Genomic DNA, 18,689 nt, shown 5'->3' with positions numbered 1-18,689 from the left:
ATCAATGTAGATGGGGCCCTTTCTCGTACAAAGAAGTTGGTTGGAATTGGGGTAGTAATTAGAGATCACAGAGCTTGAATATTGGCTGCATTATGCAGAAAAATTAGAGCTCAATTGGGGGTTCTTGAAGTTGAAGCAAAAGCCTACGAAGCTGGTGTGTTATTGGCAAGACATTTGGGGCTGATGAATGGGGTGTTGGAAGGGGATTCTTTGATTATTTCCAATGCCCTTAAGCGAGTTACAGAACCTCCTACCTCGGTTGCTGCTGTTGTGGAAGGAATTCATGATTTAGGATCAATTCTTGGTGTTGTCCATTATTCTCATGTGAGAAGACATGGCAATCAGCTAGCCCACACTCTAGCAAGACAAGCTCTAAGCCTTGTTAATGATGTAATTTGGATTGAAGAGACTCCTTCCTGTATTCAACAAGCTCTTATCCAAGATGTATGTGGATATTAATATCCTAATAATATATCTAGGTGTGTTTATTCAAAAAAAAAAACAAAAAAAATAGTCTGTAGATAATCTGTTGGCTTCAAATAGGCTTTATATTTTGAGTTTGTACTCTAGTTCTTAATTTTAGGATGTTTACTGTTCTTTTCATTTTCACTTTGAGATAGGCTTGTTAATTTAGGCTTCATAATTTAGGATGTTTCCTTGTTCACATTGTTAATTTATGCATTTCTCAAAACATCCTATTAAGTTAGGTGTTACAGAACCGTGAACCTTACCCTTTAGGTCAAATAATTGCATTTGATAATTTCATATCATTTCAAGTAATATAAAAGCTAGTTTCTACTCAAACTAGCACCAAAACGTGCCCAATTAATTCAAGGCTCTTGGCCTAAAATTATTTCTAAAGAAAGGTAACAAGAATAAATAACACACACACACACACATATATATATATATATGAAATCATTTGCTTAGAGGAATTTTGGTTGTTGTTGATAATTTGATAAGAGATTTGAACTGGATGTCTTTCTTAAAAATATCAAGAGGTGTCAATTAATTGAGATACAAGATTCTTGGCTTGCTTTAAAAATTATTTAAATTTATTAGTTTTATCCAGCTGGAAAAATAAGTTGAGTGTATTTAAAAATAAATAAAATTAAACTTTAACATATTTTAAATAAAGTGACTTTAAAAATACGTCAATTAAGAAGCTTAAATTTTCATGCCTTCGTAGTAGACCTCAAGTTTTCCAACTTAAAAGAAGGTAAATAAATAAAACTTTTCACAACTTTTCTTAGAAAAGTTGCCACCTACCACCGCACTCCCTTGGTGCGATGGTCACTCCACAAGTATAAGTGCTTGTGGAGTGTGGGGAAGCAAGGGCCGGGGTTCAAGTCTCCAGGAGGGAGCTTCACACACATATACACTTAGATTATGTTAGAGTAGAATTCTATCTTGTATGAAAAAAAGAAAAGTTTCCACTTGCCATGTTGGTATTTCAGTAATTATTATTATTATTATTATTATTTTGGGTTTGTAAAAGCAAAGGTAAAACAATGGGGACATATTTGCATCCTAATTGTAATTGGAGGCTTATTTCCTTTTCATTCAATAGGGGTTTTAATCCAAAATACCCAACTAGGGTTGGCAATTAGGTGGGTTGGGTCCTAAATGAGTCGGGTATATAATTACCCATTAACCCATTTATTGCCCGTTTAAATTTATATTATTTACCCATTACCCACCCAACCCATTTAATAACCAATTACCCATTAAAATTAAAGAATTGAAATTTCCTACTATAGAATATGACTTGAATTAGGGGTTCGACTCCTTGTTGGATTTGGATAAGAAAGGAACTTTATTCTTTTTGGATTACTATTATTTAAAGTTATCAAGCTCTATTATAAGTCTTGTCTACCACTTGATTTTGAGTTCTATTTGGTATAAGAGTGATTCTCTTTTGTGTGTGGAAAAGAAGTCTAGTCCTTCTTGATTTTGAATATGCTACCTGACTCAAGTCTCCTATAAAAGCATAGTGTTGTTGCGGCATATTTTAGAGCATGGTTGTCAAAATCCCGATTTAGATCCTACAATCTTACAATTTTACGATCTCACCTACCCAAAATGATCTGAATCTTTCAAGGATCTGTGCAACCATTCAGGATCGGTAACATTGTACGATTCTAATGATCCCAAACGATTCTAGTTTCTTGTAATCTTCTTTAACTTGACAAAAGGCTCAGTTGGACTCAAATGAAAAATAATATCCTGTGCGAGTCCTTTTTTTGACAGTATCCAAGCCCAAGTTGAAGCAAGGACCCTGGGCCTGTTAGTTGTTGTTTAAAGGGACTGAGCTTGATTCACCGCAACTAAATGAACTGTTTACAAACCAAGTGATGCACAGAGCAAGAATCCTACAATACGTACATACTAGCAAGCAAGACTATATATATATTGAACAGCAAGAAACAGTAAAGGAGCAATGTATAAAGAAAGACAAAAATTAAAATGTTTAGAATCCTTAGAACAATATGGGATATCTCATTACTTTTCTTAGTTTGTGAATCACAATGTGCTCACTAAGACGTATTACATGGTCCAAATAAGTTCAAAAATTATAGACTTAGATGGCTCTCTAAGCCTCTAAGACTTGCAAAATTTGAGTCCCTTTGAATCCAAGTATGTTCTATAGTAGCTGTTTTGGGATACTGGACAATATTTCTCTTTCTTTTACTACTTTCCTTGAGTTTTTTGCCAAAGTTTTCTCAATGATTCTATTTTGATTCACTGTTATTGAAATGACCCTCCATTGTTGGCTACTTCCCCCTTTTATAGTGTCATTCTAGGGTTCCGAGGTACCATTGGTTCCTCTCTTTTGCTCCCCTAGGTACCAGAGCCCATGCTATGCCAGCCACTTTGGTGGCTGGTCCCTTCCTTGTTTTTCACAATTTTCTTCTTTTAGTGCTTTTTTTTCCCAAGAGCCTCTTGTTGACTTTCCATTCTAGGGTGTCCTTAGAGAGCTGACCTCCAAAATCTCTTCCTACAAGGCTTCTAAACCTCACATTTTCAGACTCAACTTTTTGGTTGTTTTTCCCTTTGTCATTTTTCCCAAGTGAACCGATTCCCTCCTTGCCAGGTTGAAAGTTTTCCCAGCTACTTCCTTTCATGGTTTTTCTTCTTGGGTTCCCCGAGGTACCAGCCTTTTGTTCATGAATTGTTGCTCTCCAAGTCTTCTGGTTCCTTTCTGCATCTTTGGGTGATTGAGAATGACGTATCTATCCTTCGTTCCTTGTGTTTCTTGGCACTCTTTTTGAGTTGTCTCAATCTCATCCTAACTATGCTGCATGTCCCGAGGACCCTAAGCCCCTGGCAGCCTCTGAGTATCCCGGTCCAGTTCTCACCACTATACTCCCTCTTGATTTTCTAGTCTTGGTAGGCTAGATTTTTCCCTTTTTCCCTTTGTTTCATGGGCCCTAAGGCCTATCCCTTCATGGGTCTTGGGTTTTAAATCTTTTTAATGGACTTGGGCCTACCATCCTTTTTTTTTTTTTTGGTGGTGAGCTCAACCCTTTTATTATCACTTTCCATGGAGTGCACTATGCTATTTTGGGCCTTGGTGTTATAACTTTTTTAGATCTAAACACATCCCAAGAGACCAAGTTTTTCTATTCTAATGTAGAGAAATAGAGTGTCAGTTGGACACAAATGAAAAATAACACCCTAATAGAGTGTTACATTTTGAGACTTTTGGCCTCTTTAAATGATACTTATAAATGGATGTAGTGATGTATGGTAATTACATCAAATGGATGCAATAATTTATGTGGCTATTTAACATACCAATGTGTTTTTTTCCCCCCAAATAATGAAGGATCTTACGATCTACGATCCGATCCTACGATTTACGATCTCACCTACCTCTCACTATCCTACATAGGATCCTGATTTTAACAACCTTGTTTGAGAGTGTGTGAGAAAAAGAGGCTTTCTCTTGTTTGGTTCTTTGATATTTGTGAGAGAGAACTATTTAGATGTATTTGGGATTTGGGTTTGGGGTTTGTGAGAGTGCCTCTACACCAATTTGTATGATCCCAAATTTGTTATAGTGAAAGTTATTCATTGTCGCCCGTGGATATAGGCTATTGCTGAACCATGTAATTCTTGGTCTTTTGTGTCTATTTTCTTTTGGATTAATTTTCTTCATTCCTATTAATTGTATGGAGTTCTTTCTTAAGCCTAAAATATTTTCACAATCAATCTTGGTAAATTTGAGCTTTCACTATTTTACAACAAATTCGTATCAGAGCCAAGGTTCGCTACCAAGGCGTTTGGATTTGTTCTCTTCAGAGATTTTGGTGATTAGTTTGTGGATTTGATTATTAGGGAGAAAGATGTCAAGTGGCCCTATAATTCCTCTACAACATCTTCCATGGATTCCTCTTGAAAAGCTTTGGCAAAGTCTTCTACAAAACCTTTGGTGGTTAGGACGATGGTTTCTAATAATAAATTTGAAGTAGAGAAATTTGATGGAATGAATAACTTTGGCATGTGGCAATGCGAAGTTATGAATGTATTGGTCCAACAAGAGTTGGATATTACATTGGAAGACAAACCTGAAGGGATGTCAGACAAGGATTGGGAAAAGATTTGTGGACAAGCTTGTGGCACTATCTGTTTGTGTTTGGCCAAGAATTAAAAATATTTTGTTATAAGGGAGACGAAGGCTAAAGAGATTTGAAAGAAATTGGAGGACAAGTATGTGACCAAGAGTGTGGAGAATTGTCTCTACTTGAAGAAGAAGCTCTTTCGTTTCCAATATCGCGCAAGTATTTCTATGTCTGAGCACTTGAATTATTACAATAAAATACTTGCTAATTTGTAAAATTTGGAAGTTGATATTAGCAGCGAGGATAAAGCTCTCTTGTTATTGAATTCCTTGCTTGATACTTATGATCATCTAATTACCACACTGTTGTATGGAAAGGATGAGATTAAGTATGATGATGTGTCTAATGTTTTGATTAATTATGAGTATTATAAGGAAGATAAGCAAGCTCAAAGAGACATGATGACTAAGGCTTTGATTGTTAAGGGTATGTCTAATGATAAGAAACTTGAAAAGATGAGTGTGCCTATTGTCACAAAAAGGGCATTGGAAGAAAGATTGTCCTCTATTGCAAAACAAGGGCAAGACAGATTTGTTCGTCTCTACAAAATTCTTATTTGAAAAGTTTCTTTTTGTTTTGTAAAAGTTGTGTTTGGCTGCCGAGAAAACTTAGGATTAGAAAAGAAAATATAAGAAATGGTATGGAGGAAGATGTTCTTCACTTTCAGTATTTTTCATGCTATTTTTTGTTTTAATTTTTAATTTTTGCTTACTTTAGCAAATTGTAAAACAAAGATTATAGTGATTTTTTCTCTTAAAACTCACTGTTTGATGTATTGTTGTGTTAAATTTAATTTTTTTTTTTTTTTTTGCATGAGAATGAGAAATTTTAAGTTGTTGATTTTTTTTTTTTTTTAAAAAATTTCTTGGATACTGAGAAACTAGAGAGAGGTAGGAAATTTCAAGTTTTTGAATTTAATGGGTTAAATGGGTGGATTGGTTATTAAATGGGTTTGGTAGGTAATGCGTAAATAATATAAATTTAAACGGGTAATAAATGGGTTATTATATATCCAACTCATTTAAGACCCAACCCACCCAATTGCCACCCCTAGTTGGGTATTTTGGATTAAAGCCCCTATTGAACCCAAAAGAGATAAGCCTCAAATTACAATTAGGATTCAAATTTATCCCGTATTGTTTTACCTTTCCCTTTACAAGGCCCCCCCCACCCCCCCCCCCCCCCCCCAAAAAAAAAAAAAAAAAAAACCAACATGGCAAGTGTTCTAACACAACATTTAAGGCCAATCCTAAAACAAGTGGACAGGCCCAATATCATTGTGCTGCAATGATATATATATGGGTTGGAGTGTACAACATCCATTATATTACAATTACTTTTTATCATTAGATCAGAAACTTTACCAATTATACCAAATTAGCTGGAATACAAGTTAATAAATCTAAAAAGTCTCACTTAAAATTACTTTTTTTTATTTAAAAAAATCTCTCATTAAACCTCAAAAAGCCTCAATTTCCTCATCACTTTGTTGAAGCCATCTATGCCCTCTCGCCAAATGTCCCCTCTCTCTCACTCTTTCTCAAAAAGAATCCCACCCAAAAGCACTTACTTTCATTAAACCCATTAAATCACAATGACAATCCCATCCATTAACCTCTAATTCCATTCAATCCAAATAACTCTTAGTGGAATGTGAATTCAACAAACTTTAATAAGTTATTCAAATTGAGAAGTTTTGATATGGCTTAAAATGGATAAGGATTGGGCCCAGTGCACATGAGTTCAAGATCAATTGGGATGTTGACATGTATCAGTATCTCAATGGGTCCAGTGCTCCTATGTACAAGACCTAAGCTATTTCCAACTCAAAAAATATACACGTAGGTCGTAGCTCAACATGCTTCCTCACACTCAAATAAAAAATAGGGCAAACATGAAAGTTTTAGAGAGATAGAATGAAATAAATGTAAAATCAGACAAGACAATATTGGTACATTTCAATAAGTTGTCCAATTATTTTGTATTTTTTTATTTTAGAAAAAATATTTGGTACTCTTTCGAGTTATTTAAACGAAAAAATATTTTCTTTTTTAAATCTTTTTCTTAATATAATTCCCATTCCATTTAAATTGATTGTCATCAAAATATAAATTGAACAAAAACCAATTAGTTATATTGTTAAAGTCTCTTGTCTTCAAACTAGTTAGTGAAAGTCATCGGTCAAAAATCTATTGTATTAGCAAAAAAAAATAAAAATAAAAACATTATATTTAAATGAATTGTTAGTAAAACATAGATTGAACAAACTGTCAAACTTTAACAGTGTATTCACATTGAGATGTTGATATGGCTTAAAACTAGCACATGTTTCCTGTCTCAAACACACACAAATCAAAAACATTAATTGCTAATAGTATACTTTGAGAGAGAGAGAGAGAGAGGTTACATAAATTAAAGGAAAATTATTATTTCACATACTAGATTATATAATGTTTCACACAAATACCACACTTTCACACCTAGTGGGCACGTTTTATAGATGATGTATTATTGGATGTGACACAATCAAAGCCCTAAAACACATATACAATGAGTCAAAGAAAATATATACTTACATTTGGATAATAAGTATCCAATTAGTTTTGGCAGATTGAAACATCTTATTTCAATATAGAAATATCTATTATTTTGCACGAAATAAAAATGTATTTTAATTACTTATCGCTAAGAATTTAATGTGGAGTCCATTTGTAAATCCGAGAATAGGATTTCAAACAATGGTTCCACCCTTGACCTTTGTCCACCTATTCAAAGAAAAAAAAAATTATACAGAGGTTTAGTGTGGTAAGATATTGCATATTAGTTGCATCTTAAATTTCTCCATATTATAATTAAGATTTTATTTACGGTGTGGTAAGATTTTATTTAGTTGTACCTTAATAAGCACCCTTCCTGATTTTTTTAACAGTAATGTCCAAGGTTCAAATCTCACGTTCCTCGACAATTGAATTATAAAAATAAATAAATAATTCTTTAATTTTGTAGTGTTTGATTTGAATCATGAAATAGATCAATTTTAATTGAGAGGTTTCCTTTATCCCATGACAAGCCCCGTAGCAAACATTATGTTACAACAATTGCACAAGTTAGATCGTAAAGGGGAACACATTACCTATACTTGGTGACCTAAACATGGAGGAAGGTACCCAAGAACGTTTTACTATACTCTGCTCCAACACATTGTCTAATTCCTCCTCCAAAAGGCGTGAAATTCTTAGATACAAACAATGAGTCAAGATCCTGTCGCATTTATAAAAATGTTGTCAAGGAAATTGTCATGAATAAACAGCAATAATATGAGGGAAAACAAGTCTCTTATAAGTGGTTGGATCATCTATTTCATTGAATAAGTCTCCAACTACATACCTTTCCAACGCCATGGATTGAAAGCAAGTGGATCCTTGTATGTGTTTGGGTTTAATTGAATAGCAGAATTCACAAGCATAATGGTCCAACCAGCTGGAATTGTATATCCTGGCACGCACTTGGCCAATCATTTACACTTCAACTGGATATATATGAAGACATTGAACCGAGTATATGCATGTGAGAACATACCTTTAAATTCAATATCTTTCAATGCTTTTCGTAGTAACCCAGGAGCAACACTTCCCATCCTAAGAGCTTCATTGATTACCTATAATTTCCACACAACAAAATATTTGGGTTTATACGATAACTAGAATCATCAAACGCCTTGAAGAGAGATAAGAACATGCAGAGATTGTAGAACTAACTTGATGAGTAAAGGTCATCGACTTATATTCATCCCATGTGAGTATGGAATTTGGACTCTCTCTATTCTTAAGAATTGCCTCATGCTCATCCTAACAAATGATACACGATCAGTGTTAGGTTACAAGTCTTGTAAAACTGCAAGATGCTAACAAATGATACATGATCAGTGTTGTGTGCCGTGTGCTAAAAAAATGTTCTTGTACATTTACATACTGTCAACTCTTGTAAAACTGCAGGATGCTCGGCAAGTAAGTTGAGAGTTAACGATAATGCTGTTGAAATGGACTCAAAGCTAGCGAATAAGAGCCCAAAAACCACATTGATGATGAGCTCTTCTGATAAGAATTTCTCCTTATCCATGTCATTTATAGCTTGATCAAGCAAATCTTCAAAATGTCTTTTTGGTGAATTGATTCTCTCTTTAAATATTTTCCTCAACATACTCGATGCTTCATTTCGGTCCTAAAAAATGAAAAATGAAATTTAAATTAATGAATCTAAGTCATTTCAAATGAATATTTTTCGGATAAGTTTGTACTTTCTCATTATTTTGATTACCTTTAAACATTTATGGTATGTAGTACCAGGGATATTCAAGGGAAATGACATGAAACCTCCTAGGATATTAGTGAACTTCTCGCTCATTTTCATAGGTGAATTTTTAGCATCATAACTAATGAATAGCTTTGCAGTGAAAGCAAAAATCATCTGCAATTTACAAGAAACTTAGATTTGTCATAACTTGAATGACAGAAAATTTTACACTATCAAGTAACAGTAAGTCTATAGTCACAACAAAATTCATAACTATCTGAAGTGTCAAGTTATTAATGATGAATAATAATGTTATGTCAATGGTAGGTCCTTATAAGAATCAATAATAACCTGCCAAACGAGTAGGAGAGAAATTTGTTGTGAAAAATGTTGTATCTTAACAATGTTCACCGAGTATATGAGTCTATATTAAGGAAAAGTTGAAAATTACCACTGATGCGGCAAGTTTCATTTCAACTAAAGGATGACTTGACCATGTTTGTAGGGTTTTGTTAACAAATTCTTCAATTTGAGGAAGCAATTTTTCCTTAAGTGGATCAGCACCAAAGTGATTCAATGCGATACTTCTTAAGCACTTGTGGACAACACCAATTGCATTTGTCTTATTTTCACCTTCCATCAAAAAAAGCTTGGAAAATGAATCCAAGTACCACAATTCAACTAATCTTCCTTCTTGTTTAACGATGTAATGGTTGAATTCAGGATCTATTGATACTACTATGGGTGAACCCGCCACACTAGTTCGAAATAATGACCCATATCTGAAAGGGGGAAAAAGAAGAAGAATTACATTTATTAGATTAAATAAATAAATTCCTCATCTTTTTTTTTTTTTTTTAATAGTTTAAGCTTTTTGATAATCGTTAACTTAACAACATTAATGGCAGTTGATGTTTATCTGATCAAAGTGCTTATTCTTTTAATAAATGCTATTTGAAGCGGGCTATTAATGATAGTTGGACCTGACATGACAAAGTTGCCCAAAGCAGGTTTTGCTTGATCAGTGTAGAGACCTCCTAGACATAGGCGAGCTAGCAGATTTTTGTGAATTTTTTTTTTATGCATATCTTATTAATATGTTTTTTTTTTTTTCATTTTTCTTATGAACAAAATTTTTCACAATTTGTTGAAATAGCAAAATGTGAGTAGTAAATAATCACTTTCCCATCAACTTAACACTAATATCACTTTAACTCACTACTCACAATCAACTAGTTCAAAATGTTGTGTCGCTATACTTTATGTAATTTTTTTTATCTAATTTATAATCAATACGCTGTTACCTCTTTTATATGTCAAAATTCATTAAAAAAAAGTTTCCAATTCTATCAATGTTTTAAGGTTTAAAACCTGTAAAAATAAAATGAACATAGGGCAAACGAGGGAAAATGGCAAAGCTAGAGTTATGACAAATGGGGGAAAATAAGAACTGTGGTTGCACGATTTTCCTGGCCCAACTTCTATTGATCAGGCCTTGGCCCAAAGCACAACCCACAATAAATATTTGTAGAGGATGGGTCAAAGAACTTAGCCTCAGTGAACCTATTCGGTCTGATACATGGACAGTGTTGTTTGCAGAAAAAAATAAAAACACAAGAATGGATCTCTCGTATGATTCTATTTCTTTAGTTCCTCATACAGTTTTTCTGTCCCCTTCTTTGAGGGACTCCACTACATTATATAGTTCTCCTCCTCTCATCTCAACCTTACACCTGTTGATCATCTAAGCATCTACTTGAGCACCTGTCACATCAGCCGCCCTCATCACTCCCTTTGTGAGTTGCAGAGGCCAAGGTGGTACTGTTCAGGGGTCTTTTCCTCATTAATGCGGCCAAGAGGGTGGTTGGGGCGCAATTAATGTGGTGGTAGCTTTCCATGAGATATTTTGGATTTTATTCATTTTTATATGTTGGGAGGATGAACTGAAATGGTTGGGGAGAGTTCCTCGTCTGGGCTTCGTGATGTCCGAGGAGGAGTTACTCCTCGGACAGGTTTCCTTGGCGTTATTGGGATTGAGTAATGTTTCATAGGTGGTTTCCCTTCGGACAGGACGCTCCTCGGACGGGCCTGAATTTGGAATAGCCCATTATTTTTGGGCCGGGCCCCACAAGAACAATGTTGCTATTTTTCAAAAGTGATATTATAAAATAAAATAACCCCTAATATGTCCTCAAATTAATTATATAATATTTTGTTTTCCTTCATAAAAATTTGGAAAAATTACATACTAACATAAATCTAAGTTTTATTCTAACCCTTAAAAATTTTAATTCATACATGTAATTTTGACTTCCATAAAAAAATTTGAAAACGGGTTTTTTATGCTGAAAATTAAAGAAAATATAATGAATATATCATCAAAGGTTTTCTTACATTAAAATACCACTCAATATATATAGATGATATTTTTATTTTATATTGGTCTTAAGTAGATACGAGTATATATATTCATATATTCTATCTTTTATTTCATCCCCTTGTCTATTACAACTTAACAAGAGATTCATACATACGTAAATATAGAAATACATACTTGTACGTAGAGAATACAAGTCTTTTGTATCACTTTTTGTGTACCACTTTATGTTCTACCAAGCATTATGTACTTGTCATGTCTTGATTTTACTTTTTTCATAAAATAATTGAAATTTAAAATGGAAAATAATCATACACATAATAAGTAATGATTGGTAGAACATAGAGTAATACACAAAAAGTAGTACAAATAATTTGCATTCGTAGGTAGAACAATGATATATACTATAAAAACACATGCGCACACACACTAGTTACCAAAAAAGAATTATTAATAATAAAGACACACAATTAATGGCATGTTTACGTACTTCTGAGCTCTCTTTTTGATAAATGGATGGAGGTCTAGAGAGTAACTTAGAACAATCAACTGAAAGGTCTCTCCAATAAGGGGTAGACCCATGGAACCTGGAGGAAGGACTCCATTGCACTTTGGATTGCTCCATTTGTTAAGCCTGTAACTCAAATATATGATCAGTACTGCTACAATACATAATCCAATTGTCCACATTTCTGGTAAATTTGGTTGAAGATGTTGTGTAGAACCCTTAGAAGCAAGCTAGTTGTGGTTTGGTTTGTAAATCTCTTGCTTTTTTTCTTTAGAAATGGATGAAATATATAGGAAATGAAGAAGTGTTATGAGAACTGTTTGAACAAGACCAGTTCTACTTAATCAACCAATCATAATTATTGAACTCTTTTAATATGGTGTACTATTTTTTTTAATTTTATTTTAGATTTAGAATCATTAGTATAGACTACAGAGTACTTGATTCTTTTTTAATGATGCTTTGGTCAACTATATTAAGATTTAAGACTAAATTACATTTTGACCTGTACGCTATTACATAATATTTTTTTCGATGCGATATGCCATTGCATTATCTTTTTTGATTTATACGCTAGTACATAATATTTTATTCGATACGATACGCCATTGTATTATCTTTTTTGATTTATATATTACATTATCTCTTTTTCAGAGCTAACCACGCTACTCCAGTACACTCTACCACGTCCTCATCTCCACAAATCAGATGGTCACCACCCCAACCAAATTATCTGAAGGATTGAATGCCCGCCCTTCATCCTTGAAGGTGTCGGAGACGGTGATAAAGACTCTCAACAGCGAGGAAGAAAGCCTCTCTACGTTTGGTCATATCCTCACAGCAGCAAAGAAAATGACAGAATCCACTTGTTTTTCTTTTTCTCATGTACGTAGGGTTGGCAATTTTATTCCACATGACCTAACTAAATATGCTAGACATGTTAGTAGTTATTTGGTATGGATGGAGGATGTTTCTCCACACATTTATTCTGTTTTGTTAGCTGATATTGGCTGATTCCATTCAATAAAGTTACAAGATTTCATTCTCAAAAAAAAAAACATTATCTCCTTTTTTATACCATATGGTATTACATTATGTTAGTTTTTAATTAAAGCATATAGATTCATATAAAGTATCAATTTGCTTTAAGTCTTTGTGCTGTTACAACTTGCTGAGGTTAGCTGGGCTCTAGTTTTGAATGGTAATCATTAAAAAAACTATACAAAATTTAATTAAAAGATAACTTGAATAAATTTACATCATAAAAAAATAAAAATAAAATAAACTCAGATACATGAAGTTATACATTTTCTTTCTACTAATAAAATAAAAAAGCAAAAAAGGACTGATGAGTTGTGAGTGATAAAGTGAGAAGTGTGATGAGAGAGAGAGAGAGAGAGAGTTACAATTAATACTTGTTGTGACTGTGAGCTAAACCGAGTAAGCTACGAATTTGAATGATTGGGGGTCTTTATTTTTAATTTTTTTAATAAGCACTTTGTTGAACATTTTGTTCATTTGTTGTAGTTTTTTTTTTTTTTTTTTTTTTTTTTTTTTTTTTTTTGAGAAACAAACACATACACACAAGGAATAGGGAATAATTTTCTAACACAAAAGCATATCATGAATTCCACTCAAAGTCATGATAATTTTTAAGGAAGGATGATACAAGTTATATTACACATAACATACTCTTTTAAGTAATGTGAGACAATTATCTCATTTTTAAAAAACTTTTTTTATAGAGACAAAAAAAAAAAAAAAAAAAAAACACACACACACACACATAAGGAAGAGGAGATGAGATTCTAATACAAAGGTACATTACAAACTCTACTAAAAAGCCGTAGTAACTTTAAGAGAGGATATGACAAATTATATTATACAGAATACACTCTTTTATGTAATGTAGGACAATTACCTTCTTCTTTTTTCCTTTTTTGTTGAGAAACAAAAACACACACAAAGGAAAGAAAATAAGGTTCTAATACAAAATTACACCACAAACTTCACTCAAAAGTCATGATACATATTTTTTCATTTGTTGTTGTTCTTTTCTTCTTGTTTTTATGGCTATTTTTGCTATTATTGTAGTTATGTATTTGGATTTTTTTTTTTTTTGGGCTAGAGATATTTGTGGGGTAAAGATTATTCTTGTTGAACCAAAATTTCTGGGATTCACAAGTTAAAATATTCAATATTCTCTTTTAAGGTAGTCCATATAGATTAGTTTAAAAATAATTATGTATATAATTATTACCCCGTAGTTACTTGTTACTTGCAAGCCTTAGTTAGTTGTTACTTGCAAGCCTCCTTCGTTGACTAAAGAGGTAAGTATACAATAATCCATAGAAGGGGAAATTTCATATAAAAAGTGTGTGACCCACCCCTCATGTGAAAGGCTGAGGGCCCAAAGCATTGCTCTGGAACTACCTAATAATTTGCACAATAGAAGTTTATGCCCTTCTTTTTTAGTTTAGATGCCCTTTCACCTCGATGGCTCTTTAATCTATTGTCAGCTCTCCAAAGAAAAAGATTATATAATTTAGGTACAACTCTTTCACTTTTTTGGTGTTGTATCTTCGATTCTTCAACTGAATATAACCATGTGATTGTATTTACTAATAAAGTACATTATTGAATTTAAATTCCATTCAAGAAGATATATTATTGTTGCATTTGTGTGTTTTTTTGATGGGTTGATTCTTGCACTAGTTCATATATTTATGTTGTTATTAAATTCAACCTAAGAAACAATACCAAAATTTTCCTTTACTTTTCGTTTTTTTTTTCCTTCTTCTTATTCTTTTTGAAATGGGATTCTCTCCACTTCACTCAAAATAAAGAGATTTTATTTCACATTTAGATTTGACTTCCTTGATCTGTGTAAAGACAATGAATTGAAGACCATTTATGGGAAAGTAACACCAACACCACCATCACCAAAGAAAAAAAAGGCAGATACTTTTACTGTGTATATATCTACCTGTCCGGCCAATGATGAAGGTTAACAAGTAAGCCCAAGTTTTTGTAGTAACCAAAGCAAAGAATAGATATAATGTAATGGTGTATATATCAAAATGTAAATATTTCTTTAGTTGACCAAAGAACAATTAATAAAAGACTAGTGAATCGAACCACGTGTTACTATTTTGAAACATGAGCGAGATCTTGGTTCATCGCTATAACTTCCTACTAAATACTTAACTTCCAATGATAGTTATAGAAGATAAGATTGAACATTCCAACTTCTGTAGCGGTTGTAGAAGTTAAGTTTGAACCTTTTAACTTCCACAAATATTGGGGAAGTTACGAGACAAGTAACCACTCCAGAGCACACTATATAAACACTCATCCACATCTAATGAAAGCAAATTATCACTATTCTAAAAATTGGAATTCTAATATTCCAGAGGAAAAAACTAATTTAAGCATTGGAGGGTTCTTGACCGATTCATCTTGGTCACCTTTGATCTTGGGTCTTTTTCTTTTCAGGCCTTTCAAGAAATCATTAGCCCATTGAAGCCTAGAGCATTTAGCCTACCAATTTTCTTTGCATCATCAGTTGGCACCATCTGTGGGGAAGATTAAACGTGTGTTTTGCAATTTCTCTTTCTTTGACAAAAGGTTGCATGGTTCGGACAAGATCAATGGCCACTAGTCCAAGCCACCAAGAGAGTGGGAACACTTCTAGTCATCCTAACTGTGATCGCCAATCAGCATCTGTCATGCAACCACCTTCTATACAACAAGTGCAATCCATGGCAGAATTAACCTATAAAAACCAGGAGTTGACCAGGGAGATTACTCTAAGGAGACAACGTCACGAAAGATATGTGGAATGACAAGCCCAGAGTTAAGAAGTTAGAGAGAGAGAAAATACTAAACGTGAGAACCAGTCAAGGGGTACTGCTTCATGAAGGGTGCCACACTTGGAAAGGGAGATGGATCAAATGAGGAAGGCCATGGACGAGATGAGGGAGAACATTAGAAGGGCGAATCCTATAGATAATTTAGTTCATCAAACTGATTCTCCTTTCATGGCTTCCATCAACAGTCACCTCTTGCCTTCTAAATTCAAGATGCCTTCCTTGGACTCATATAATGGAACGTGCGACCCATGTGATCACATCGCCACCTTCAAGACTACGTTGCACCTTTAAGGGATTCCAGAAGAAATTATGTGTAAGGCTTTCCCTACCAGCCTTAAGGGGCTAGCGCGAGTGTGGTTCAACAAGATACCTCCAAACACTATGAGTTCTTTCGAAGAATTGAGTAAGTTGTTTGGTAACAACTTTATCGAAGGATAAATGCATAAGCATTCCTTGTCCAGCCTGTTAATCATAGAGCAAGTGGAAAATGAAAGCTTGTGGTCCTTTATTACTCGTTTCAACAGGGAAGCCCTGATGGTAGATGAGATGGATGACAAATTGTTATTGGCAGCCTTCCATAATGGAGTTAATTTCGATTTGTTCATCCATAAACTCTATGAGAAAGAGCCTCAAACCATGGTTGAACTCGTCCATTCAGCCCAAAATTTCATGAAGAAGAGGAAGAAAGCCGAACAAATGGAAGCAGATCTCCCATGTCATCTAGAATAGGGTCCTTGTCCAAAGAAGACCCAGACAAGAGAAAAGAAGGATCGGGATAATAGGAAGGTAGATTCATCCTCAGGAAGGAGTCAACACTACACGCCCTTGATGCTCCATTTGATCAAGTACTTATGCAAATTAAGGACGACCCATCTTTGAAGTGGCCAGAGAAGATGAAGGGAGATCCTAATAAGTGCAACAGAAACAAATATTGTCACTTCCATAGAAACCACGGGCATGATCAGACAGGGAAAGTTAAGGCATTTTGTTGGAAGAGATCATAAAGACAAGAAGTTGAAAGAAAAGGTAGAAGAGTCATAACGGTCCCCACTTGGAGAAATAAGGGTTACTATAGGAGGTACTTCAACGAGGTAGTCTTCCAAGTCGAGAAAGACGTATCTTAAGGTGGTACAAAACATCCAACTCTCTGGACGATCACCAAGGACGAGGGGGACAAATGAGCCTGCCATTATGTTTACGGACGAGGATGCTGAAAGAATTCATCACCCATATGACGATGCAATTGTCATCACTTTACTCATTGCAGATTATATGACTGGAAGAGTGTTGGTGGATAACGGAAGTTCAGCAGACATCTTGTATTACCCCATCTTCTAGCAAATGAGGTTAGGACGAGATCAACTTCATCCAGTATGTTCGCCCTTAATGGGATTTGGAGGAATGAAAATGCAACCTGTAGGCATCATTACATTACCTGTGGTGATGGGATCATACCCACAGCAAATAGCCAAGGAAATGAATTTCCTCGTGGTGGATTGTTCATCTTCTTATAACGCTATCATTGGAAGACCAACTTTAAACAATTGGAAGGCAGTAACATCTACCTACCACTTATCAGTTGAATTCCCTACAGAGTATGGGATAAGACAAATGCAAGGAGATTAGTTAGCAGCAAGAGAGTGTTATTTAGCCATGTTGGCTATGAACGAGCACGTGCAGACAATGAGCATTGAGGAGAGAAGAGTTGTTGTGGAGGCCCCTGAAGTACTGGAAGACATTTCTCTAGAAGAGAGTAATCCCGAGAAGTTTACCAGAATTGGGACAAGTATAAAGGAAAGGACGAAGCAAGACCTTGTCCAATTCTTAAATAAAAATATTGATGTTTTTGCATGGAGTCATGAAGACATGCCGGGAATTGACCTAAGTGTTATCACTCATCAATTGAATGTGCACCCATCCATCTTCCAAGCCTATTCGTCAGAAGAAAAGAGTCTTTGCTCCTGAGCGAGACAATGCTATCAAAGAAGAGGTCTAGAAGTTAACCACAACGAAATTTATTTGGGAAGTCTATTACCCGAATTGGTTAGCTAATGTGGTGATGTCAAGAAGGCAAATGGCAGGTGGAGGATGTGTGTAGACTTCACTGATTTGAATAAAGCTTGCCCTAAGGATAGTTATCCTTTGCCACGCATTGATCAGTTGGTGGATTCAACAGCAGGTCATCAGTTGTTAAGCTTCATAGACGCCTTCTCAGGGTATAATCAGATAAAGATGGATGAGGCAGATCAAGAGAAGACATCCTTCGTTACTAGTCAAGGTTTATTTTGTTATAAGGTGATGCCCTTTAGTTTGAAGAATGCGGGGGCAACTTATTTGAGGTTAGTTAATCACATGTTCCATCCACAGATAGGGCGGAATGTAGAAGTTTATGTGAATGATATATTGGTAAAGAGCTTGGACGAGGTAAAACATTTGGACGACCTTCAAAAAACCTTCAACACGCTTAGACGATATAATATAAAGTTAAATCCAAACAAGTGTGCTTTTGGAGTTTCATCAGGAAAATTTCTTGGGTTCATGGTTTCATATAGGGGAATTGAAGCAAATCCTGATAAAATTCAAGCAATACTAGATATGGAGCCACCAAGGAATATCAAAGAAGTCTAGTCTCTCACTGGAGAGTTGCTGCCCTTAATTCGTCTCTAAAGCTACTGACAAGTGTTTATAATTTTTTAAGGTTCTTAAGAAGGCATTTGAATGGACGGACGAGTGTTAAAAGGCCCTCCAAAACCTCAAGACCTACCTAACCACAGCTCCTCTACTAAGCCCATCCATACCTGGTGAAGAATTATATTTGTATTTAGTAGTGTCCCCTCATGCGGTGAGCTCAACGTTGATTAGAGAAAAAGAAAAGATACAGAAGCCGGTTTACTATACAAACCGAGCACTAAGAGGGGCAAAAGGACAATATCCCATGATGGAAAAGCTAGCCTTTACTTTGGTCACGGCTTCTAGGAAGTTAAGGCATTACTTTCACGCTTATGTCATCAATG

General features: G+C 34.6%; 1 pseudogene; it reads right to left on the bottom strand.

The window, feature by feature from the left end:
* Nucleotides 1-7,105: 7,105 nt before the first annotated feature.
* LOC126705240 (cucurbitadienol 11-hydroxylase-like) lies at nt 7,106-12,081 on the bottom strand (annotated as a pseudogene).
* Between the last annotated feature and the right edge of the window lie 6,608 nt (nt 12,082-18,689).

Source organism: Quercus robur, chromosome 11 (genome assembly GCF_932294415.1).
Source record: "Quercus robur chromosome 11, dhQueRobu3.1, whole genome shotgun sequence".
NCBI classification, from domain to species: Eukaryota; Viridiplantae; Streptophyta; class Magnoliopsida; order Fagales; family Fagaceae; genus Quercus; species Quercus robur.
This window is presented reverse-complemented; position numbering and strand designations above follow the sequence as displayed.